Source organism: Nomia melanderi, chromosome 12 (assembly GCF_051020985.1).
Source record: "Nomia melanderi isolate GNS246 chromosome 12, iyNomMela1, whole genome shotgun sequence".
Taxonomy (NCBI): Eukaryota; Metazoa; Arthropoda; class Insecta; order Hymenoptera; family Halictidae; genus Nomia; species Nomia melanderi.
In genome coordinates this window covers 7,450,166-7,475,175 of record NC_135010.1, presented here as the reverse complement: position 1 = coordinate 7,475,175, position 25,010 = coordinate 7,450,166, and the positions used below count along the sequence as shown (strand labels likewise).

Here is a 25,010-nt window from a genome sequence, read left to right as displayed (position 1 = left end):
AGCCAGTTTATGAAGAGATTGAATGATTGGCAAATACAAGATTTAATTTACGAAGGGAATTAGATCTGAAACATCCGTTTGACCTATGATCGTATTTCATAAACTATGTCAATTTCCTGACAATTCCAACGCAAATTCTATTAGAAAGTCACGTAAGCCGATGGATATAGACTTTCGCTTTAAAGATTCAGCGATACCTAACATGAGTTCCAGTTAAATACTTCGATCGAGTTTGAAACTGAAATAGGATCTCGATTGAATTACAGTTCCCTGCGTCAGGAAGTATCTTTGTTACATTTTAGGGGATGTTTTCTTGGTTACAAGCATTGTAGTATTATTTAAGACGCGTTGCTACGTGTTCTATCCTTAACAGAAATTCCAAATCCCAAATTAAAAATCATTATAGTATTATTTATTCATTCTTAACGATTTTTATAGTATTATTATAGATTACTATATTATTGTTTATTCATTCTTAATAATACAAGTACGAGAACACACGTATAGTGATGAGTAAATTTATAAAATACAAGTAAACGTTTGCAATTATGAAAATTAATACGAACAGTACAATGAACCTATAAGTACAATAAACGTTCCCAAACGTTCATTAGTATAAAACAACTCGAAGGAACAAACATTTTTACGCATTCACAAGAAATGTGAAAATCGAAAAACGCGCGGGACACAAAGAAACATACAAAACACTCGAGCAGTGTTTTCTATGACATTTGCCAGGAGAAATATTTCCATTATAATTTCTCATCGCAATTCCATTACCCCAATTAATCCTTCGCACTCCCGAAGTTTTTCACTGGAAATACTTAACATTTTCTGGCGAGATACCGACGATATTTTTTCGAACTGTTTTGACAAGAAGTCACACATAAACTGAGCAACCGAACTACTTTCTTTTAATATTTCACATATCGATACGTTGTACAAACTTCAATATTAATCTTTTGCGGACGAATAATGTTTAAACTATACAAAACCTTTTGCAGATGCTGCTAAATTAGACACTAAATGCTTAAATCATAGAGAATAAGAAAACTATGTACTAATTTCATTTGTTTGCAGCTAGATGTTTCAAACGTAGAAGTTTGATATTGGCAAAATATCGACATTCGTCCGCAAAGGGTTAATCCTTTGCACTCGAGAGGTGACCCTCAGTCATCATTTGATTCGATATACCGAAATTGTGAAGTCTTACACAGAATATTAAGCTTCGCGTGATCTATAAATATATGAAATACTGAAGTAGGAACTTTGGTTCTTAACTCATGTGTGTTCTCTCGTTCAGTTCGTCTTAAGGAGTGTCGTGTATAATTTATTAAAAAACCATTGAATGTTTCTAGCGAAAGGCTTTCGAGTGCAAAGGGTTAACCCCTTGGCGTACTATATACTTTCGCTACTAAGCTCGTGTAACACTTTACTATCAACAATTTGGAAGAAATGCAACAAAATTGTTCATTCTACTTCAAGTAGAAATTTCATTTGAAGATAATACATTGATAACAGCAAAATAGTTGTTCGCCTTGATCCCTGGGTGAACAACCTTGATTGCTGTTAAATTAATCTAGAAATCTTCATCGCGATTAAACATCAAACTTTATTTTGCCGTGTCAAATCAATTGGCGACTGAGAGGCCCCTCTGAAATGGAAAGCATTAACACTTTGACTGCCACGGCGGTCACCGATGATAGCTTGAAATTACAAGAAAATAATTATGACTTGGAAGATAATTGATTTTCCATAACATTAATAACTAGACAATAGGGTAATATAAAAATATTCATATCAAAGAATTAATAATTTTTCCTTTGTATCTTTCTTATAGAAAGAATAAGTGATACATAAAACTCCGAAGGTTTTCGTGGCGGTCAACGTGTTAAATTCCCGAAACCTCGAATTCTCAATGATCCACTATCCGCCGATCACCGTTTCGATCGCGACAACACCACCAACGGACACGAAAGATAACGCTAAAGAAGCAGACATCCAATCCGGCGAAATCTCGGCAAGCAAGGGGAAGGAATCACGTCGAAGGAAGAAGCGAGCTCCTCAAAAAGGCACCAGAAATCACTCCGCCGGAGGTAAATCGTCTACGGGGGATCCAAAGGCGCGCGGAGTCGATCCGGAAGATCAAAGTCCGGGGGACGGGCACAGCCGGCCGGTAGCACGGAGCCGTTCGCCGGCGCTCACCGGTGGGACTTTAATTAAATATTAGCTTCACCTTCGCGGCGCAGACGAACGAGCCGGAAAGATAGCCGGCAGATCGGTGTAAACGACGGCCAAGGGCACTTTCATTTAAAACGGACTGTATCCAAGCTGGCCGGTGTATGGGACGCGAACGCTAATCCAATTTGCTACCGCCGTTCCTTTTAATCCTTTGGCACACACAGCTTCTGGCGTAACCAAGTTTTTAAATTAAATTTTCAAGGCACCCGCAAAATCCCCGGCTCGACACACTGCCACTGGCCAACTCGTTCGGCGTCGATTTTCCTCTCGTTTCCCCCTCTTCGTTGCCTCTCGCCGTGCTAGCTCGTTTTCATGGATTCTGCTACTTCCGGTTAAGGTTATATCAATTATAGGTGGATCTCTTCTTTTCTTTTCTGAGGGATCGGTGCGGGGATTTTGGGAGCTTGAGTCTTTGTAATGGAGTTTGGGGTGGTTTGATTGAAACAGGTCTGGAGGGAGGAATTGGTGTTTTGCAGGCATTTTGGGAAAGGGAGAGTGCGCGTAGTCTGACGAAGGTTGGTTGATACAGCGCAAGGTGATCAACTGACTGTGTAGACGGCAAAACTTTTACGGCCTGAATAGTAAAACTATCGCGCCAGTCAAAATGACTGGTTTCGGTTTCGTTGTTTCGTAATTATTCATATCTTCGAAGCATGGAATATTCGGAACAGCTTTGAAAATAAATGGCTTCACTTGAATACTGCAATGAATGTCTGAAGGAACCAAAAATAATCAAATAAATAAATTATAATTTTCGTAGAAATTTAATATTAATTCTCTGCGGACGAATGTCGACATTTCAACGAGATGAAATGTTCATATTTGGAGGACAGTCGCAGACAAGTGATTTAATTACTCGAACACCGAGGGGTCAGCACGTTTCACTTTTTTCTATTAATTAAGCAATTGATGTATAATTTATCTTTATCTATGAGAGATTTCAAAGAATCTTCGTCCGCAAAGGGTTAATTGTATTAAATGCTCGGTAGTTTTAGTGTTAAAGGGCCCCATACTGCAACATGCGCCGGCGCAAGCGCGATTCATGGGTTTGGCATTGAAGTCGGGCTCTTTACACATGTTGAAGCAAGAATCCTGCTTCAGCATCAAGCCTTGTGTCAGCCAGTTCTCTTCTATAGCACTATTTTGCTCCTACAGCGCCATTTTGGCCTTTCAGCGTGAAGGTTTAGTCGATCGACTCGTTGAATTCTTCTCAGTTTGTTGTGTGACACAAAAGTTGACCTAGTTGATTGGTTTGAAATTTTATTGTATTTTTCTGTCTGTTTACGATCACTGATGATGTAGTTATAAATGTATGTTAATGTCGTTATATCTTGATCATCGAGGAATTATCAGAGAAGGAATGGAACTTCGATATTTCAACTTGAACGTGTGCCATTTTATTAATTTTGGATATTTCTTTTTTTCAAAATATACCATAGCGAGGGGAATATAACTGAACAATATATACTTGATCTTTCCGTTTCAACAAGCTGCCATTCTTCAAAAACTTTACAATTACTTACCGTTTACATCATTATACTTACTACTTTAACGATTATTTCTTGTACTAAAGATTTACAATAAACCAAACAAGAACTGAAATTTTAACACTAGAATCACTGAGCAGTTAAATTGTCTTTCAAGATTGTTCTGTAGAAACCTCAACAGTGCATTTATTGAGACTTCAGTTTGTAATTCAGCTTCTGTACTGATAAATCAGTTTCTCTAGTACTTTCTCAGAGAAGCATCTGTTACGGGAAACTGGAAAAAATGAAACCAGGAATGTGTCATTTCGACACATCGGTAGTTCTAGTGTTAATTCTTTTGTTTCTAAAGGAAATTGCAAGTATCGTTTACTTTTGGAGCCGTTTGACCAAAACGGCCTCTGAATTCGACGTTTGCCGTTCGTACTGAAGACACCAAACGCGCGCGCGATCGATCGCGTCTCCACGGGCCGTGTATCGGTTCGGTGAGACAAGACACAATTAAGCCAGCCGACGTTTACATGTAGACGAAGCTCGGACCAGTGGAACCGTTCCGGGAACTGGTCCGTAATTACCGACTGCGAACGGTCTTTGCCGGCAACTCGAACAAGACAGCATTATAGGCGCTGGTGCAGTCTAGTAAGTGGTGTTAGAAACTAGTGCTCCGGGCGCAAACTGGCTTTCAGATGAGAACGAACTCTCGGTACACGGTACCGGGGACGTGTTCGAAACTGGTGTGGCCGTTTCCGGTAAACACTGTTAATGCATCGGACAACACGTTTGCTTTCTTGCTCCTGTGATAGTTAGGCAAATTTAATTGGAGATAAAAACAGCGATTACTTTTAGTTCGAATTTTTTGGACTCTTTCGTGATTCTTCCTGGAAGGAAGATACTTTGCTAGTATTAATTTGTTGAAAGACAGTGATAGTCCCTCGAGGAATATGTTTATTTTATTTTATAGATAATTAGGAATTTTGTATTCGTTTGAAAAATAATATTTTTATAACCAAAGGTGATTTGATTGAGGGATAGAAGAAATAAATGATAATCAGGTCTATCCATGGCTGTATCGGGTTTAATTATCGATTTGGATTAATATATCTGTTAGACGAATAATAGACGAAGATCGAAATGGTAATCTCAATGACGTCATTTCTAAGATTTTAATTTTTTAATATCAAATTTCATATTCAACAGGGTAATTTAATTTATCGATAAATATTCATTACCTCGTAATGCAATTTTAATTTCTTCCTAACAGATTCAAATTTCAAATTAAACGGTACAATTTAATTTATCGATGAATATTTATTACTTCGTAATATATTCATATTTCAAATCAAATGAAGTAATTTAATTTATTCATAAACATTCATCGCCGTATAATAAAATTTCAACTGTGCCATATATTAATTAATTCTTTAAATTAACCGAAGAAGTACGGTTTTTAATAAAGTTTTGATGGGGTATAATCTATTCGGAACTCTGGAAACAAAGTGACTTAGTTAGCGGTTAATTCACACGTGGAAGGAGATCCAGGCGAGCCATAGTCAGACAGAAGTCTACCAATTTTGAATTTCTCTTCCATGAGACATTACTCATTTCTCGTGGCAAACTTTGTTCATTATAATCGTCTTCCCGTATCTTCGGCTCTGTCCGTCTCGTACCGTTTAATAAAACTTTTAATTCTTAATCCCCTACACTCGTGCCGGGGTTCCTACGTTGCCGGAAGCGACGTACGGGTAATTAAGAAGCATCGAAAAGTCTGTAATACTGGGAGCCTGTGTCTGAAATATGCAAACTATTTCATTTTTAAATATTTCACTTAGTATCACAAATTAGCTTTATTAACGTTAAATATTATCTTCGTAATCAAGATCACCCTAACGGCTACCACACATTAAAAATGCGTCGTTCTGCTTCTTCAGAATCCCAACAAAATTATTTATTAAAACGTGATCACTTTTAGTGTACTAAATATTACATTGTTTTACCATACTGCAACAATATATTACAACACTATAATATCAATTATATTATTTTACCATACACTCTCGCAGTATTCTCATATTAATTTATTCATATTATCACCTGCATCTTTTTATAATAAATCACCAATGTATCACTAACCTAAAGTCATTGATCATTAATCAAATGAAGCTTCACATATCCAAACCAAAACACGCTCTACTCAAGATCTCAATCATGAAACAAATTCCCAAATATTCCCGACTCCTCATCCCAACAATCCCTACACCAAAGCCTATCCCTAGCCCCTTACCCCCAAAATACCCAAAATGACGTCACAAGACCGACTAATAAATTGGCCAGCCGATCCTCTCGTCCACGAATACCGGACAGGAAAAATCCGCATAGCAAGGACCTGGCAACAGTTGTCCGCCCCCGCGGCAGAAAGGAAACCGCGGCGTAGCGAAGGCAAAAGAGGGAAAGCTCTTTCACCGCGGCGGAACACGATCCACGCGCGCCGTGACACGGCCGTTGGCGGTGGGTCCCGAGGAGAGACCCTAGAAAAAAGAAAGAACTACAAGTGGAAACGTAATATAGCGGCTTTGTGTCAGCGGCACTCAGACTGCCGTCAGAAAACCAGCTTCCGTTGGTCTCCCTGACCCCCGTGTGTCGCTCTCGTGTCTGTGGTCCACGCTGCTCGGCCGCCATCTTCCTCCCTCCGGAACAACCTGTGTCCTCTAGTCTAGCTCCCTAACCAATCCAACAACAATGCCACTATAGAAAACCGCGAGAGGGATAATACGGTCGGTACGCAAGCAAGACCCTAGACGAAATCGATTTCGCCCAGCCGGCGATGCCCATAGACTGGCCCATCCCCTAAGTCCACTGTCGCGTCTGTCTCTCAGTTGCCCTCCCCTCTCGACGCATCACCTTTGATTCAGCGAAATTCGAGACGTCTTTCCACGCCACTCCGCCATTGTTTCACGTGGGAAGAGGACTAGCACGGGTCCGCAGAGGGGAATTTATCGAGAAATTCGAAACGACGCCTGCTACGTGCTCTCTACAGCTCCGACCCCCCTAGCGGTCCTCTTTTTCCTGTTCAGCCTTCGTAACCCCTGGTTTTTTCTATTCCGCTCGCAGTCCTCGTCGCCCTCTACTTCTATTTCCCGGCAAGGCCTCGTCGACGTTTTCCCGTCACGTCACGCGGGTTTTTATGTAGGAGACGAACCCCTGGATCCTTTCCGCCCATCCTCTTCTTTCCGCTTGTGTCCCCGGCGGCCTTGTATTTCTTGATCGCGGGACTATGTAGGTCGGGTCAATATCGGATGCCGGCGAAAATCCTTTTTTCTCGAATCCTCTGTCGCCGGCGTTCGGGATTCCGGTCGGTTCTTTCTATCGCCTGTCGATGGGCCGGATCGTCGCGGAAACCGCCGGGAAAAGAGCTGGCCGAGGAGAGTCGCTGCGCGATGGGCGACCGTGGATCCGACGACGGCAGCTCTTCGGCGGTGTTCCTTTTTCTTCCGGTACACGGAACGGCAGATGTCGCCGGGGAATGTTTGCCGCGCGCGGGACGATCGGAAGTCGATTCGACGTTGAACGCCGGCAGCCGTGCGGCGAGATATCGTTCGCACGGTGTACACTCGATTTTCTGTAAACAGCTCCGCGGGAAAGCGTGTCGACCGCGTCTATCGACCGGCATCTATGCCGGGTCTTTTTACTTCGCGATACGCTCTGTTTGTGTTATGCTTCGGTGAACGTATTTCACCGGGAACGCAGTTTTTCTGGGATGACGCGCCGGGCGAATGAATTTTGGCATGAATAAAGGGCTCCGTGAGCGTTGTTTCGGGGAAATATAGGGTTGCAGAAATGTATTTTTAGAGAAATGTATTTTTGGGAGAATGTATTTTTGGAGAAGTATATTTTTGAAGATATGTATGTTGGAAGAAATGTATTTTCGGAGGAATGTATTGTTGGAGAAATATGTTGTGGAAGGAATAAGCTTTTGAAGATGTACATTTTTGTTATTTATTGTAGACCTTTAATATTTTCCCCAAAAAGTAACTGTCCACAAATTTCAATCTTCTTACAACTCATAAATAACTTTATTCTTTCTATCTTAAATAATTTCTATCTGCAATGAATGTCTGAAGAAACCGAAAATAATCTATTGTTAGAATTTGTGTAGGGTTTACATATCAATCGTAGTAACACTAGAACTACCGAGCCTTTAATACGATTAATACGTAACTCCTATAAAAACTGTAACAATAGATTATTTTAAATTTCATCAGAGATTCAGTATAGTATTCAAGTGAAACTATTCATTTTCAAGATCATGTCAAATATTCGATGCTTTTAAAATATCAATAATTGCAAAATAAACAAATCGAAACCGGTGACTTTGGTGATTCTAGCGTTAGATGCTCGGTAATTCTAGTGTTAACACTATAACCACCAGATAGGTCAAAATGACCCATTCCTTGATGTTTTCTTTCGTGATTACTGAAATGGTACGAACACCTCTTTGAGAAATTACTAAAGAAGCTGATTCAGTAATATCTGAGATGAAATTTAAAGCCATTCGAACCTGAATAAATCCATGTTTCCAGTTTTTATAAAGAATTTGTCAAGGGTCAGTTTAAGTGCTCGGTAATTCTAGCGTTAAAATCTCGCATCGTCAACCGTATCGCGAGAAGCAGCAACGAAACCATGCCACAAACCAAAATCACAGCTTATCTACCCCGGAATTCGCCATCACGGTCACAAATAGCCCTTCAAAAATAACTGTTACAGCACTTCCGGGCGGAGTACTCTCAAAGGAGCCAAGCAGAGAACTTTTCCTGTGAAGTGTAGAGCGTTTTATCTCAACGCGAGGTCGTTTCTGATACGATGTATCGGTTGGAGAACGTCCCGATCGAAGTACGACGAAAGCCCGAGCTATTTTCGCGATGGACGACAGTCGAACGAACTGTAATAAAACCTCGGAGGCTCTGCACATGGACGAACGGCTTCGCTCCGCGCGGATTCCCGCTTGTCAATGGCGTGAGCGTCGTCGGAGGTCATTACCTCGCGGAATTCAGTGTCACCGAGCAGGAGAGAGCGTATACAGGGTGCTCCAAAAGGTGGAAACGAACGTTATACGAAATGAATTAATAGGAGAACATGTCGGTGCCTACAGAAAGTTGATAAAATTTCCGAAAATGTTTTGTTGTGAAGTTGGAAACATTTGAATATTTTCATTCGCTACATTTCCATATATAACTGAAATATATATTATTTGATACAGTTTCAAATATCACATATATGTTCAAATATTTTAATTGTTTTAACAATTCTTTCGAATAAAGTTAATATAGTAGAAAATGTATCTTCAATATATTCTCTTTGTTTCTATTTCATTACCATAAACCAACTTATTTCCTTGGTCTTAGTATGTACAGTCTGTCCATACGAGACGAATCAGTAAACGTAAACAAACAGCTAATTTAAGTGCGACTGAGATAACCGTATATACTATCCAATTGTCATGCTCACCGCGTTTGCTACCAGCGTTTGTTTCAAGAACAGTCTTTAGTAGCAATGTTTTTTATAGATACAACGTGTCATCATCATGTGTCACGATAGAAACATTTTTTTTCCTGATCCAGAATACAAAATGTAGATTGTTGCATATTTCTAACACAGAATCAAAATAAAATTTGAGTAAAAGAGATCAACTTCCTGAATATTACACTATGTGTCACGATAAAAAAATTAGTTTCTCTTTATCCAAAATACAAAATGCAGATTATTGCATGTTTATGACACTAATACCAAACAAAAATTTCCATAAAAAATAACATCAACCTCTTACACATTACACTACAAGTGACGATAGAAACATTTTCCTTTATCTAAAATAGAAAATACAGATCGTTGCATATTTGTGACACTAATACCAAAAAAAAATTTCTATAAAAAATAACATCAACCTCTTACACATTACACTACGAGTGACGATAGAAACATTTTCCTTTATCTAAAATACAAAATACAGATCGTTGCATATTTGTGACACTAATATCAAAACAAAATTTGTATAAAAAATAACATCAACCTGTTACACATTACACTACGAGTGACGATAGAAACATTTTCCTTTATCTAAAATACAAAATACAGATCGTTGCATATTTGTGACACTAATACCAAAAAGAAATTTCTATAAAAAATAACATCAACCTCTTGCATATTACACTACGAGTGACGATAGAAACATTTATTCTTCTTCATCCAAAACGGAAAATGCAGATCATTGCATATTTATGACGTCGGTACCAAACGTGTTGACTCTAGAATATTTTATTTATATGTACGCACTTCTTCGTCTCGTTGAACAGACTATAAGCTTCGCCCCAACCTTTAGAGACACCCTGTACGTGCGAGTCGCGGGACAACGTACAGCTTTTACCGGCGTGAATATCGAGGCTAACGCGGGGACCGCACAATGGCCCGGCGAGAATAGCGTTTGCGTAAGAGCGCGCCTCGGAAATAGACGTATTATGCGATATTCGCCGTTTCAAGTATGAATTGGAAATGCGGCGAGCCTCGGGGGCGCCTGATACACGTCATCGCGCCACTTGTCGCTTCTCTGTCGCCGGCGATTCGTGCGAAAGTTTCAACTGCGATCCTTGTCCGGGTTCTCCAGTTCAGTGGAAACTGGTTCAAACGGAACACTGGCTGACCCGACGCGCGGTTATCGGTTTGCAATTAAGTTTTACGAGGATGTTCTAAACTGAAACAGAACTCTGATCATTCGTTCCGCAAACTTCCTATCCCTTTATGTTCCTAACTCTTTACACCCCTTATTTTTGTTCGCGATTTTTTTTGCAGACTGCTTTTAAATCCTTGCTCCGTGATTTATTTCATGACTGGGGCGGCGAACTTCATTTGTTCGTTAAAAGTTTCCAACCGTAAAAGAAATTATATACCTGCAGATGCTCCCAAATGAGAACAAACTTTTGTGCGCTCTTAAGTGTGCCATTTTTATTTGTAATTTTTTAGAGGCTAGTTTGAATCCGTTTGGCATTCATTTCATAACTGGCCTTGCGAGTGTTACTTGTTCGTTAAAAACTTCTTGACAGGAAGGAAATTATATCTACTTCGCAACGAAGATCTGATTCTTCGAGTTTCGTAAGATTCAAATAACGTTTACTTACTAATTCATTTCCCCTCGTTCTCGCATTGTAGTCTTAACAAGTGAATCAATCCTTACCTGCAACAGAACAGAAAAACGAAATTACTACTAGAAAAATCCCGAGTACACTGAAACCACTCCAACCTCGAACATCGTCAGACATAGAATTCACAAAGCATAAACCCCCAACCATCACTAACCAAAGTATTAAACTAAACAAACAACATTCCACCCCCATAGAACTCCTACGTTCCTCCCACAAAGGCCGCAAACACCTTCAAACCTCCCCAAAACTCCAGCGACCCATCAAAAGAGAAAAGAACAGCAAACAGCCATGAACCCCTTCGACTGGAAGAAACAGACGTAAAAAGGACGTTTCGATTTCACCGAGTGCAACGATCCCCTATCGCGTCCCTTTACGATCGCGTCGCTGTCCCCAGCGTGGAAACGAGGAGAGACACACGCGGGGCGCGTACACACGGGCCTGGCAAGTGTCTCGCGAGCGGAAGGAAGGAAGACGAAAAGGGGCAGGGAAGTCGGAACGAGGCATAGGCCAACCAGCCAGCCAGCCAGCCGGAGCCAGCCACCCCGAAGGACACGCAGGAATATCGGGTTCTTCCGTGCGCCGCGGAGGGACGCGGTATTGATCCTGTTTGCCACGTGGCTTTAGTATTCGCCGCGCAAACTTTCGCGAGAACGTGTCCCGCATGCCTGCGGCGGCCCATAATTGTAGATTCAAAGGATATTATTCGAAAGAGAGATAGAGAGGAAAGGAAACACGATGTCGGCAACGACGATCGAGGGGGGTGGGGGGCAGAGCAAACGGGAGAGAACAGAAAATGCCGTTCGGTCCCAGGGGATTCGAGCTGACAGAGGGTCCAGGCAGCGAGAGAGCAAGCTGCTGCCACTGATGCTGATGCCGGCGCTGATGCTGGCGCCCTTGGCCTTCTAACGAACTGAAAATTGCCGGTAATGCTTCCCCCGTCGGACGTCCGATTTGATTCCGCCACCTTGGGAGAGGGACTCGAGAGCCTGCATCGCTGGACCAGATGTCTTTCTCTATGAGGATGCTCGAGTAATCTTGAGAGGATGCTCTTAGGGAAGATTGATGTTATGTAGGTTCAATCGATTGGGTGTGATAACGGTGCAGGGAATTTTGACGACTTGTCTTTTCGTTTGTTAACATGTTCGATACTAGCGTCACATATTTGTGATGGTCGTAATCCTATATTGAGAATGAAATTAATCTTGTAGATATTGTTATTAGAAATGATAAACTACGACATTATATTTAATTAATGTTAATATTCTAATATTTTGTTTAGACGATTTTTTGGATTGTAGGAAATATAATCGAAGAGACCGTCACCGAAATAAGTGTTGGTACCGAACATGTTAACTTGTGTTTGAGAGGACAGTTTGATGATGTATGGATATGTGTGAATTAGAAATTCTGTTTTGGCTTTAAAGGATTCGTAATGAATATTTGTATATGAAGAGAATTTGGTTTACTTCTTTATCAATGCTAATACTTGGATTTGGTATATTTTGACATTACGTTATAGAAATTGATCGATTAATAATAGTTTTCTAGTTCCGTTGATTGGATGAAACGAGCTTGCATAACTGACTATATTCGGGGATTCGTTGATAAATTTGTTGTTCAACTATAATATTGGAACGAACCTGAAGTTAATATTCTTCTAATGTTGTAAATCTGTTCGACGGACTTGCAGCATACTACAACGCCTTCAAACGAACCCCGAGTTTACTCCAATATTTCCCCAATCAAATATCCGATTTCCTTCCACCATCCCACGGATTTGCGGACCAACATCGTCAGACCAGATGTCTTTTTCCACGGGGAGGATCTCAGACACCCTCAGAGCTAATCGTTCACTTTTCTACGCGCGGGTGTCTAATTCTTAATTCTCGCGTCGCCAAGGAGACCCGGTTTCCACCCCCAGCTATCATGCCCGGAAAACCGGGATTATTGGCCCGTAATTAACGTTCAAACCCCCTCCCGCGGCGCTGTGTCGTTAACAACAAGGGTCGAGCGACAGACTTATTGGCTTATGTCCCGATAATATACGCGATAAGCCGCGAGGGAGCTGAACCGAGGATTGGTTACCCTGAGTAACTTAGAACACCACTTCTTTGTATCTGAACAGGGAGAAGCGAAAAGGTGAAAAAAAGGAAAAATACTAAAGAGATAGTACTATCCGGCACTGAAATGCACTGAGATGTCAAAAATGGTGAGTAGAATGGAATGGGGAAACAAGGAAAAAGGTGGTAGAAAGGTAGTAATAATAAAAGCTGAGGAATGGTAAAAAGTGGCGAACGAAAGAAACTAAAAAAGAAAAAAATAGTCAAAGGTAGTAGTACAAAAAGCAGCGAGAAATGAAAAAAATGGTAAATAGACTAAAAAGAATAAAAGAGAGAAAGTTAGTAAAAATGTAGCAATAATAAAAGCCAGGGAAAAATTGTGAAACATGGTAAATGGAAGAAACTAAAGCAGAGAAAAAAACAGTCAAAAGTATTAGAAGACGAAGACAAAAAATGGTAAGCGGAATAAGGAATAATAAAAAAAAGTTAGTAAAAGTAGAGTACTAATAAAACGCAAGAAGAAATTGTAAAAAATGGTAAATAGAAGAAGTTGAAGCAGAGAAAAATGTAGTCAAAAGTAATAGAAGACAAAGGCAGTAAAAAGTGACGAAAAATAGTAAGCAGAATAAGAAAGGCTAACAAAAAGCTGGTAAAAATGTAGCAATAATAAAAAGCGAGAAGAAATTATAAAAAACGGAAGGAACTAGAGCAGAAAAGAAAATAGTCGCAAGTGATAGAAGAAGGAGGCAGTAAGAAATGACAAAAGTGGTAAGTGGTAAGTACAGCACACTAGAAAAAAAAGAAGGGAAAATGAAGCGAAGAATGGTGCTAGCAAAATGGAGCAAGAAATTCTAAAAAGTGATAAGGTTAAGGGAACAGAAAGAAAAAGAGGAAGAGAAAACAAGAGAGCCGTTCGATGAACGCGAGCTTGGAGCCTCCAGCAAATGTTTGCGCGGCGTGAGGAACGCACGCCTAGGACAATATTATCACGAAGCTTGCGACGATAGCGAAGGAACGAAGAGGCAGGGCAGCGATCGTTTGGGAAACTGAGGAAGTCGTGTTCACACGGCCGCCTTTGTCACCCGTTGCGCCGGGCTCGAGGAACAGGTGAGCACCTGTACTTTTCGTTGTTTAAACGGCGGTTGGTATCAGCGCGCGGATGATAAGTCCGTCTTTTGTAAGACTGTCGCGTAACCGGACGAAGAGAACATGAAAAAAAAAAGAAAGATAGGAGTCGCTTGGCCCCGGTCAGGTGAAAAGGAGGTTCTGGGAACTTGAAACGTATTGTTCTCGCGGAAACGTGCAAGATCCGAGGAATTTTCTTTTGACGCGATCTGCCATTTCCACGTAGCCGGAGGGAGCATGATTTATGAGGAGGATCGAGGCACTCTGAATGCATTCTTTGGATTCGAAATGAATTCGTGGGGGGGGGGGGGGTGGCACAGCGACTGGAGTGGGTTACACTTTACGGGTTAAAAGATCAGAGGAAAATTTTGTATGTTTTCCAGTGTCCACTTACTGTGTAACTTGTATGGAAGTTTTGTTAGACTGCAACGGTAGGGATTCTTGTATGAATTGATAGTTTTAATATTGATGATTGGGGTTTTGGTTATTAATTGGGGGAATATCATCGAGTGTATGGAATACATTTTGATGCTACATATGAAGCTGATGTAGATAGTGTAATTGAAAGTAAAATTTGTAATAGAATATTAATTGTTTGGATGGTTTATTATGAGGAAGAGTCAAATAATTGATGTGTTTTGTATGGTACATCATGTTTCAGCATTATGACCTGGTTATTAAAATATTAATGTTGTAGATTAGGTTATAATAACACATAAATGAATAAATAAAAAAGAGATATACGAGTTCACTTATACTAGTCACTTAGGATACCTGTAATTGGATATTTAAATGTCGATAAAGGAACAAGGAAGGAATTGATTTTGTCATTACACAATATAATTACATGATATAACGTAATTGAAGATTTAATAGTTATAAAGTATAGGTATCATCTCGGTACTATGTAAGTGTTACAGTGTAATGCTCAATTGTGACCCTGCTATATCTCGTAACAGTAAGAAAAGCAATTAAGAGTAATTATTTTATGAATTTTCTCGTATAAAAGTTTAAATTATCAGTTTTTGATATCCTCACTATGAAAAATGGTAAGGTAACTAACTTACTATATTAAATTATTAATAGTAATATTAATATTTATTTATTATTATAACCATTTAATAAATATCCTAGAACAATAGAGTTAGTTGAAATTTCTTTCTTAATTTTATTTGGAACATTAAACCTTGTCCTAAATTGACCCTGTATCGTTTGAATGGTTTAATTTCAATCGCCAAGATTAAGTTTCTAGGAAGAACGGTAAACAGAAAGTTGAAAAATATTGAATACATAAAAGTGTCGATAGCATTTCGAAAAAATTCGAAAGTGAGGGATACTATTTATAGAGTCTGGGAAACCTTAAAGTGCCACGGGATATCTGTAAATTCTGCTTAAGCAAACCTCGGAAAATTCGATTCGCCGGAATCACTTTAAGAATAACTTACGTAACTTTCCGTGGGACGTAAGTTAGCGAAGTAACGCGGTAGTCTGGCGCACTTCGGTATACTTCGTTTTCACGCGTCCCGCCGTTTTCCAAATAACTCACGGTTAATTTACTCTCGCCGAATGTGAGATCCACCTTCCCGAGTAATGGCGTACTTTACTTGATTACTTAAGGGTTGAAAGTTTCCCGCGATAAATATCATTTTACCACCTTTAAATTCTAACGATAGGCGTTCTATCTTCCTAGCATTAACTTTGTAAATCCGCATTAATTACGTAGCAACCAAAACTAAAGCTTCGCAGGCAAGACAATGATCAACGTTTCTCTCATCTTAGGACTTCATTGTTTAAATTCTCAACAAGCTTAATAAAAAGGAAATATATATAAAAGAATATGAAACTTTCGTATTATCCGATTATCGATAAAAGAAGTAACATATAGTAGGACGTTAATTACTGAATATAAACTGATAAGCTTTCCCTGGCTGTAAGGGTAATTATTCACAGAAGGGCTCGTAATTGCATAATTTTTTTTTAAATTACACGCGCCACTTTTATCCCCGCAGCTGAAGCAAAGTAAATACGCGTCGGGGAAGAATGCAGGAACAGTTCCGAAGCAGAAACGAGCTTAATGAACGCCGTCTTGTTGCAACCACCCCTGGAGCATAAAAATGCAAATTCAAATGTAATAAGAGCTCGGGACCCGTCTCATTATTACCTACATAAAAGTATCAGAATGGCTTTGTTCGCGCTGTACGCCACTGGTAAACGCAATCCGATGCGACCGGAAGAAAAATAAAATGCCGAATTCTCGCCGAGGCACGATAGAATCACCGATTACCGCACGTCCGCCGTCGAACAACCAATTAAGCCAGTTTCACGAATACGAGTCCGACACTGACAAACAGCCGCGCCCTTACCCCGACAGGAAAGTAATTAAAGATCGCGGAAAGATTTACGATGTGCCGGTTTACCGACTATTACTCTCATATACCGCCAGGATCAATCGATTGCATACGATAAACTTGCTACGATCTGCAACATACAGTGGTTCATGGTTCAATTTTCTTTCTGAACGACATGTTCGAACAGACATTGTTGCAAAATGGAAGTCTGAGAATTAATTGCAGTATGTAGGAAGTGTTTTTATATTATTATTATACTATTACATATTATTTTCTTTCTGAACGACATGTTTGAACAGACATTGTTGCAGGATGGAAGTCGGAGAATTAATTGGTACTTTGTAATTCTATTGATTTATATAAACTTGTAATAAATTGAAATATACAGCGATGTTTGATGTAGTTTTTAATTGCAGTATCTAGGAAATGTTTTTATATTATTGACATATGTACAAGTTCTTTCGATTAGTTCCAGCTTTCAATAAACCTTAGTGTATTTTATTCTTTCGTTATATAATTTGGTATCTCGACATTAATATTTGGATGACTTTTGATTTGAAAATCAAGCCTAAAGAAATGAGAATACAAGTTTCCTATAAATAAAATATACACCAGATTACGAGGATCACAGGGTATACTGAAAAATGTCCTCCGACCCTACAAAGGCCACAAGAAAAGTTAATCAAAGCCGAACAATCACTGAATCCTAAACGGCGCGAGTTAACTCCGAAAAGAAAAACCTCCCTCTGCAGGGGTTGACAGACACGGGTGAAAATACAATCGCGAGAAAATTGTCTCGTTAGACCAGGCTCAAAGGGCACGGAAAATCCTCATAAAAATCGGCTACGCTACAGGACGAAGCTGATCGCCCTTTCATCCTCCCCGAGGGCAACCCCTGGCTCCGGTCAAATCACCGGGAATCAAGTATCAGGCCAAGAGAAAACGTTCCTTGATTCGACTTGCTAATTTCGGCAGGTGGACGTTCAACGAAGACGAGCAAACATTGACACTGGCCGGGAGCAAACACTCCGCGAGAGAGCGCGGGTGCCTATCCTCTTTATAAAGGCCACCCGGAAAGACTGATAGACCGAGCGAAGCCGGAGGTTTGCAGGAGAGGCCGCGAGGCTTTCATCATCGGGGGCTGGAGGACCTTTCACGAGGAGAAAATTCCTATTTTATGTCGCATAAAGCGTGCCACCTGGTTTTCCGGCTCGCCCGCAACGTCTATAGCTACCCTGCGAACGTGGAAGACAAAGAGGATCGCGGAAGAGGATCCTCAAGTTCACGGAAGAATCGCGCTATAATTAGATGAGAAGAGGAAGCAGCGCGTTGGAACAAGAGGAACGTCACTTGTAATTCTTCCAATTACCAGGGAGACCAGGGAAATGTCTCTTTTCCTTGTCCGCGGCGGGGAAGACGCGGTGGGAAGGTGGTCGACAGGGGTTGAAGAGGACCGTGCGCGTTCGGACAGGCGAGAAGAAAAGACGCGTCCCGAGGCATGGTCAAAGAAAAATTTCATTTCTTTTCCCTTCCAGCGGCTCCGGAGAGTGCTACTCGTGAAACCACCCCCGCCGACCACCCCCTTCACTTTTCTCATAAAGCGATAAACGCGGCGGATGGCGCTAGGGGCGAGAGCCGGAAAGGTGGCCGCCCGGAGGGAAACTTTTCCCGCGGGTGGAAAACGTTTCTCGCCCGCGGAAATTCCTTTCCACCTTCTGAGCTGCTGCTGCTGCTGCTTCTGTTGCTCCCTTTTCCGTGTTTCTTCCTCCGTGGCGAGGATACATTAACCCTGTTTGTTTCTTGCCGCGGATAAAGCGCCGGCCTAGATAGGAAGTCCCTTAACGAGACACGCTCTTCCCAAACAACGGTGAATCTCTGTTCAAGGAAATGGCTGGCGGACTGGGTTCGCCGCTAACGCGAGAACTTCTGATGGAATTGGGAGATTGATACTTTCTTGGGTTGCGTGGCTGGAAAGGGGTGCGAGTTCCAGAGATAGCGCGGGTGAATGCTTGTCGAGTTTATTGACGTCGGATTTCGAAACGGTGATTGAGGGTGTTGCGTTGTTTTCGGGAAATTGGAATTGTATGGAGCTGTTGGAATTTCGAAATTGGAAATGATGTTACGTTCGTGGCTGCGCGAATTGAGATATTGTGGAGTTCGTTTTATTTGGGGGGACTTTATACTGCGAACGCTGCCAGGTTCATAATTTACTGTTTGCACGTAATAAGATTTACGAATTTAGGTATTTGTAATTTATTATTTATTTATATTTCGAACGTTTACGGTGTACGATGTAATGTTTATGATTCAGGTAAATAATTTGTGATTTGGTAGAAGAGACGTATAGTAATATTAAATTTCTATGTGTAAATAAAAGCGAACCTCGAAAGATTAACTTCATAAAATTAAATTCAGGAAGATCCTAAATTATGACCTCAATCTACATCATAATTTTCTCCAAGTCCACGTACCAAAAGTAAACTTAGGTATCGATAATCCATTAATCCATACTATCTATTCACCTACATTTAACTTACCCACTCATAATTTAAATTATACCATAAAGTTCTAAAACTTATCTATATACTTATCTATATAACTTATCTATACCATAAATTTAACACTTTACAAATTACATAATTATTAAATTCAATATTGAAATTTATTATAACGTATCGACGAATACACTGAGACATTTCCGTTCCTGCAAAAATTTCTTTTTACGTCAGTTTCAAGAGGTGTCACCGATATTTCCCGTGAAAACAATGAATATTTATAACGACAAATACTGTCGAGCGCCAAGGTTTAATTTCGGTCGTAGTTTCTTTGACGATGCGTCTTCTCAGTGGCGTATCTCCAGAAATAGCAGGGAATCCATGAAGATATTGGAAACGTCTGTATGACTCCGACAGCTTAATAATAAATTCGAAAACACTTCGTGCCAATTCTGTCTTCGCTCGCTGGAAATGGAAGAGTGCATACGCGGGGCCGCATTGACGCACAGCGCGCGGCGGCTCCAGGAGAAATAAACAGGACCGTTCCATCGATGATGTTTCGCTAGAAGTGCACTCCGGACGCGAAGCTAAATCTGCAATTCCGCCGGCGGAAATAATGGCACGGAAGCATCTATTTACTACCGAGATTCCTTCAGAACTTCGTCGCCATGAACGAAATCGGAAATCGATATCGCGGGGATTTAGTTTCGTTAAATACCCGTGCTGAACGAAAATTAATGTTCCGGGGGAACGGTCGCCGGGGCTTGAAAGAAGTTAGTTTAATAAACGAAAACCCGGAGCGAGAAGAATCGCTCTAAAAATGGATTTTATTGACTCTTTCATTGGTACGTGAAATAATGAACCGAGACGATGAGAATTCGTCTTCGTTTTACTCATTTTTTCACGTAGAATCGTCCTCTTTGATTGCGCCGCTGTTTGCGAGACGCCAATTACGTTCACTTAATTACGAACCAGTTTTATGTATTATGATTCTTGTGTTCCGACAAACTGCACGCTATATGAACTTCTCGATTTATTTACTGCCGCGAACAAAGAAGTGAAGTATTGAATTTAGACACAGATGAAAGTGAATGAACTTTTTCGGAATCATAACGTTTATCAGTTTGTATCTACAGAAGTGAATGTCTTGACGAAATAATCGATGATCATTTACAAAAGACTTTACAAAAGGTGCGGATTGAAATAAATTTCTGTAACTTTCCGACAATGTTTCCATTTCGTTTTTTCTTGTTACGACAATTAAATTAATATAGTTTCCAATATTTTCTTTAGAATAAAACTTTAATCCAATTTATCCACAAACATTTAAACTTAGCGAAGGGCTGAGGTATCAGCTGAAAGTCGTAAAACAGGATGAAGGCTTTATCAAGGTATCTCGTAAAAGCCATTAACACCGTACCGCGCGTTTCACATTCACCGTAAAAGGCCGAAATCCGCATTCCGCCGAATGACACTCGAACCATCAACCAGCAAGTATTTGAAGTCTCCTTACGCGGACTATAATAACGCAGAGGATCTCGTTATAAAAGTATCGCTATTCACCGAGACCCTTGTGCCCAGAAGACAAAGAGCAATTTCCAGGCGGAGAAAGTCTCGTTACCTAAAACGTAACGCGAGCCAACGCCGAGAGAAAAAAGGGGTGAAAGGGTAGAAAGAGGGAAGTGTCGATTTTTCCTACCGTCGAACCTTAGAACCTTAAAACGACGATGCTCGTCGGAGCCACAGGTTAAACAACGTTAAATTAAAATCATTTATATTTAGCAAAACATTCTCGAAAGTCTACTATCTAAGCATGAAAGTTGAGACTGAATAATTTAACTATTCAAATAACGAAAAATTCGTATAGGATTTTCTACTTCTAGGATTTAAAACCTCGATGCATAATTTAGTTTCTTATAAGAGGAGATTTTAGAAGTTTAAAAGATTCTCATTCGGGCTGAATTTTGAAATTCATAAGCTCTCGTCACTGTACGTAAGAAAAGCTGTGCACGGGGAAAAGGAAATGAAGTTAGCAAAGTTTGATATGTAAAAATCTTTATCACGAATTGCTTGAAAATACGTAAGCATTTAACCCTTTGCAGTCGAAAGGATTTTGGTAGAATAGTATATAGTATATATATATATATATATATATATATATATATATATATATATATATATATATATATATATATATATACTCCATTTCGTAACAGGAAAATATTAAATATTTCTACCAAAATATATATATATATAATTATTTGAATATTTCACACGTTGATGCATTATATAAAATTGAGTAATATTCAATATATTATGTATCATTAATTACTAAAACTATACTATTAATATTGTTTAATATTACATATCAAACTTCATCATTTCACTATATCCAATCTTAATTGGAAACAACCTCTCGATTGCAAAGGGTTAATATCATAATATCGGATAATTAATAATTGTCCCATTTTTCTTTGTTACAAAAGAATAAGTGCTACGCAAAACATCGAAAATTTTTGCACCACTGTTAACACTAAAAAGACCGAGCAGTTAAATTTACTTTTTGAAACTTCCCTATAAAAATTCCACAAGTGCATCTACTGAGACTGTAATTAATTCACAATTCAGTTTCTGTATTGCTGAATCAATAATTTTATTATTAAAATATTAAAAATATAATATTAATGATTTCAACTAATACATTTTCAATAATTTCTCAAAGAAACATCTGTTATCTTTTTAATAATTGCAAAAAGAAGACATCAACGATCAGTAACTTTGACTCGTCTAGTAGTTAGCCTTAACACTAACCGTCGAATGACCGGATATAAAATTCCATCTTTCTTTTCGTGCAACATTAATATCAGTTCCCACATTGTCGATTACTCAGTTTTCCGAATCTTGCTCTTTCTTTGTCCTGTTCTCCCTACAGAACATTTATCACCTAACTTGTCTGTCTTCATTTTAAATTATTTCACTGGTTACGGCAGGAAAAGTGCCGAGGTACGGTTAGTGTTAAAAGCGCGCGCGCGCGCGCACGCGGAATAGCTTCGTTTCTTCTCCGCTATCAAGCAAAGAGAGGAGAGATTGAGAGCGGAGAGACCAAGGGACGGTGTCGCGGAATTGCGAGATTTCCTGACAGCTCGAGTTACGGGCGCTTTGTCCCGCGTTAAATCCGGGCCAGTTAGTGTCGGATTATGGAAGTCGCCGCCGGGACCGCGGGGCCAATTGTGATTCCTGCGTGCAGCTGCGACTGCTCTGCCTTTTACTTTTCCACTTCTCGACCGAAGGAGCCCTCCCTCGTACGGAACGAGGCTTGCTCTAGTCCAATCCTTTCTCCCCTTCGCTATTCCGCCACCTGAGAAATGCGAGGAACCACTTTCACGTGGCTCGCACACGTGGATATGGGAACTATGCTGGGTCCATTAATCCTTTATGGTCCGTTGGTGAAGGTGGTTATGGCAGAAACGTTGAAAGACTTAGCCTGTTATCGATAGCTTCGAATTTGTTCGAAGTTTCTCACTTGCGAATTGGAGGTCTAGCTCCTTGGCAATTGGAAAGATATTGTTATTGGATTTAGTGATTTTATTTCTAACACGTTGAACGCCGCACGATTTCGTAGAACAAAATGCACAAAATGGAAGAAATATAATATTAAATCATTTCATTGAATTGCGTTATTATTGTTGCACGCTGATCTTGCTCAATGTCACCGCATTCGGTAGTATTGTTTATAATATAGAAATATTGTCAAATAATCGTCTTTCCATTAAATGAACTATAGTAATTTGTTTGGGGGTCACCGGTGACCCCCATGGCATTCAACGTGTTAATAAAGTTTTGTTTGATTGGAAAGTGGAGAATTAAAGTTTCTTGGTTTTTAATTTATAAGTAGATACTTTTGGCTTAGACATTTTGTTTGCATTATTAAATATTTAATTGTGGATTTTTAATGGTTCTCTATATATGAGAGAAAGTATGAAAATTAAAAGAGATTTTTCTAAGCATACAAGGGATATTTATAAAGAAACAGTAAATATTTTTAATTTACTAAAGAAAAATGTTTTTGAATTTTTTAGTTGGCAGGTTTCTTCTCCCATTTTTATATTTCGTGGAAACTTCACGGAGTCTTTCTGGCGCAAGAATGAGCGGCACACAATCAACCCTCCAGAGCATAAAACACCCTCCGAAAGTAGTGTTGATTTGTGCGAAGCACTTGCAGTATGCACACGTTCCAGAAAGCACGAACAGAGGTTGTTACGAGCTCTAGTAACTACCTACATCTACGAGAACTTCAGGCTTTACGCTGGATGGCGATAGTAGGGCCGACCCTTTGAAACCAGAACACTTTCCCAGAAGTTGCACTGTATGTGGTGCAAGTGAAAAAAATGCAACCTTGTTGCTGCTCGGCCAATTGCGAAGAAAAATGTTGTTAAACGTTACTTTCCTTAAGCCTGAACATTACTGCTTTCTTCACTGTGTCTTAAATCTAAATGCAATTTCTGTTCATCCCCTTCAACTGGAGAAAATATTCAACTAAACATTTTTCTTTATTTTAAAGAAATTTAAAAAATTTGAACATTATTTCATCAATTGAAATGTAATTTAATTCAGCATACTCTTTTATTATTCCAAATACTATCCCCTTAATAAAAAGAATTACAAAACTTAAAAATTATTCCTGTAATATATTTCAGTTTATACATCGAATTACTATTTTAAACTGTTTCAAACAATATTCCCAGTACTCGAAACCAATGTCTCATCAAAACGTCCCATGTTTACCTCTTGCACCTCTACCTTCATCCTTTGCCTCTTCAAAGATACTATCGCGTTACATGTACATTTGATTTGACTTCAACATTAAAGTCCATCAAACTTGCTCTCCTTGATCTTTTTCACAACTGCCTCGGTCAAACGGGAATTAAATTTATCTTTGTTCGTTCACAAAAGGAAATCCCCTCCGAAGGAATTAAGAGTACCAAATAAAATCTACGTATTCCATTCTTGCACGCGGACGCGTTGTAAATGAAGCGTAGAGCGGGGGTTGTCGATCGTATACTCCGATCCACGTCGAGTGGTAGCTTCCGTGTCCCGTTCGTCGCGCAGAATTTCACTCGGCTCCTCTTTTTTTCTACGGCGAACGATGTATTAAATTACGAGCACTCGGGGGGTGGCAGCTTCTCATCTCGCGGTGGATATGAATAACAAATTACCCGGACGGGGAATACGTTATCGAGAATCGATAGGTTCGTTCCTTTAATGGACGAAAGTGACGTTATGGGATACCGGCAGGATAGTTTGAGCGCGAGTCGCGCGAGACGTGACGGTTTTACATATTTCGCGTAATAAAAATGTCGTCGTCCTGAAGCTCGTCGAACGATATCCTCGCGCTTGTGGTACGTACGTGCTAAAGGAATAAGTAATGCCGCTATTTGTTTCGCGTCAGGGAATACTCTGCCATTGTACTCTTTTCTGAAACCGTATCCATTGTGAACTGTGACAGCTAAATTCAGGTGAACGTATCGTTGCGCATAAAGCAGTTCAAACAGCTTACGATTTAAATCATCCGAATGGCTGAGGATTGTATTCTTCGAATACATTGTATCTATGTATTGTTCAGTTGTTATATCTGTGTCGATGTGAAATAATGGACATTAGGAATTACTTTTTCTGTTTTATTATCGCCGAAGGGTATTATTAGTGAAGTACTATTAGCTGTAAAATGTGAGGGATAACTTGAAAGGTATTAAGTATAAAGTTAATTAAGATAGCTGTACGGTTGAAGGATTGGAGGGTATAATTATAATTGATTCGATGTTGTGAACTGAACGGGTTGTACAATGATTGAGGTGCTTGGTAGAATGCTGTTCTATTAACATATTGCCTTTTATAAGATAGACGGTATATCCTAGCAACCCGGTATTACATGTTTAGCATATTGTATGTGCTAGTATCGGAATTTCTCTTCAACAAGTTTTAGTAAGTATGTCAGGCTGTATTGTACAAACATTTTCAATCAACTTTAACAGCGAATTTACATCAAATTCACTTCATGTAGTATCTT

The 25,010-nt window shown here is 39.7% G+C and overlaps 2 protein-coding genes across 8 annotated transcripts in view; one reads left to right on the top strand and one right to left on the bottom strand.

Annotated features, from left to right (window-relative positions):
• The window catches only part of Fas2 (neural cell adhesion molecule fasciclin 2), a 182,710-nt gene that overhangs the window by 117,606 nt on the left and 40,094 nt on the right, over positions 1–25,010 (bottom strand). The window lies entirely within an intron of this gene.
• GlcAT-I (Glucuronyltransferase I) overlaps positions 1–25,010 on the top strand; it is a 162,069-nt gene that overhangs the window by 123,798 nt on the left and 13,261 nt on the right. The window contains exon 6 of one of the 4 annotated variants that reach the window (XR_012999884.1): positions 23,030–23,469. The exons of 2 other annotated variants lie outside the window; for them this stretch is intronic. The gene's annotated coding sequence lies outside the window, so the exon portion shown is untranslated. Of the gene's footprint in view, positions 1–8,486; positions 8,627–23,029; positions 23,470–25,010 lie in introns of those variants that run through there. One more of the 4 variants, XR_012999885.1, reaches the window with a different exon arrangement.